Source organism: Panulirus ornatus, chromosome 42 (genome assembly GCF_036320965.1).
Source record: "Panulirus ornatus isolate Po-2019 chromosome 42, ASM3632096v1, whole genome shotgun sequence".
Lineage (NCBI taxonomy): Eukaryota > Metazoa > Arthropoda > Malacostraca > Decapoda > Palinuridae > Panulirus > Panulirus ornatus.
Genome location: NC_092265.1, coordinates 27,111,488 through 27,113,750, shown reverse-complemented (window position 1 = coordinate 27,113,750; position 2,263 = coordinate 27,111,488). Strand labels below are relative to the sequence as shown.

The 2,263-nt window shown below is 33.0% G+C and overlaps 2 non-coding genes across 2 annotated transcripts; both read right to left on the bottom strand.

The window, feature by feature from the left end:
• Positions 1-255: 255 nt before the first annotated feature.
• On the bottom strand, positions 256-327 carry TRNAA-GGC (transfer RNA alanine (anticodon GGC)). Its single transcript has one exon. It is a non-coding gene; the product is annotated as a tRNA-Ala (tRNA).
• A 658-nt stretch (positions 328-985) lies between these two features.
• Positions 986-1,057, bottom strand: TRNAV-CAC (transfer RNA valine (anticodon CAC)). The gene has a single exon. It is a non-coding gene; the product is annotated as a tRNA-Val (tRNA).
• Between the last annotated feature and the right edge of the window lie 1,206 nt (positions 1,058-2,263).

Below are 2,263 nucleotides of genomic sequence, written 5' to 3'. Positions count from 1 at the left end.
TATATATATATATATATATATATATATATATATATATATATATATATATATATATATATATATATATATATATATATATATATATACATATATATATATATATATATATATATATATATATATATATAAATATATATATATATATATATATATGTATATATATATATATATATATATATATATATATATATATATATATATATATATATATATATATATATAAGACTGAAAACAATGAATTTCCCAAATAAAAAATGGAGGCGCCGGGGTTTGAACCCGGGTCCTCTCGCATGCCAAGCGAGCGCTCTACCACTGAGCTACGCCCCCAAGAACATATTTTGTGACAGTATTATATAAAGCACTGAGATTACCACGGCAAAATACTGTTTGACCGACCGTTGCCGACTAGCCGGCAAAATAACCACAGCGTAAATCTCCATGTTGCTGTCGTGTTTTCCTCTCAAGTTTTCACGAAGAAATGATTTACTTTTTTATTTTCGTTGCAATAGACTGGAACTAAGCAATAGACTGGAACGAAGCAATAGACTGGAACTAAGCAATAGACTGGAACTAAGCAATAGACTGGAACTAGGCAATAGACTGGAACGAAGCAATAGACTGGAACTAAGCAATAGACTGGAACTAGGCAATAGACTGGAACTAAGCAATAGACTGGAACTAAACAATAGACTGGAACTAAGCTGACCTGGTATTAGATCAGAGCCCTCATTATCATCCCTGCTAACTACCGTTCGTTCCACAACCGATGTCCGGCCCATGTTAACTCTGATGTGCCCAGCAGTTGGAGGAGGATCGCCAGAAGCTTCTGGAAGATTTCAAGGACGTCTTGGTGGACCTGACCCTTTCAGATAAGGTCGAAAACCCCAATTTATTGTGAAGATCTTCACTATAACGTTGGACGAACATACTGAATGTTGCACACATGTGATGCGGACAAAATGAAAAAAGAAAAAGACAAAAATTATGTCTGGTGTGGGTCTCGAACCCACGACCTTGAGTGTGTGAGACTCACGCTCTACCACTGAGCTAACCAGACAATAGAAAATACGTCTGTTTCTTCAATTTGAATTAATGAAAATCTTTGCGAGGCAGCGTTTAGAAAAGAGAGATGTCTTTGACGAAATTTACTTGCTTAGCTTGTTCTTCTGTTCCTCATTATCGAAAGTAAACATACTGAAGGATATATATATATATATATATATATATATATATATATATATATATATATATATATATATATATATATATATATATATATATATATATATATATGTATATATATATATATATATATATATATATATATATATATATATATATATATATATATATATATATATATATATATATATATATATATATATATATTCCTGGGGATAGGGGAGAAAGAATACTTCCCACGTATTCCCTGCGTGTCGTAGAAGGCGACTAAAAGGGAAGGGAGCGGGGGCTGGAAATCCTCCCCTCTCAGGTTTTTTTTTTTTTTTAATTTTCCAAAAGAAGGAACAGAGAAGGGGGCCAGGTGAGGATGTTCCCTCAAAGGTCCAGTCCTCTGTTCTTAACGCTACCTTGCTAACGCGGGAAATGGCGAATAGTATAAAAAAAATATATATATGTATATATATATATATATATATATATATATATATATATATATATATATATATATATATATATATATATATATATATATATATATATATATATACGAACAAAATGCATATGAATGCGCACCTTCATAGAACATACAAACCTCCAACAGCCAGGATTGAACCCGAGACCCTTGTGCAAGAGGAGGGAATGCTACCGATAGGCTCATGGCCTAGCGGTAGCATTCCCGCCTGTTGCACAGAGGTCCCGGGTTAGATCCTGGCTGTTGGAGGTTTGTATGTGATATATATATATATATATATATATATATATATATATATATATATATATATATATATATATATATATTGATCCCTGGGGATAGAGGAGAAAGTATTCCCACGTATTCCCTGCGTGTCGTAGAAGGCGACTAAAAGGGGAGGGAGCTGGGGGCTGGAAATCCTCCCCTCTCATTATTCTTTTTAATTTTACAAAAGAAGGAACAGAGAAGGGGGCCAGGTGAGGATATTCCCTCAAAGGCCCAGTTCTCTGTTCTTAACGCTACCTCGCTAACGCGGGAAATGGCGAATAGTTTGAAAGAAAGAATGATATATACATTTATATATATATAAATATATATTATATATATATA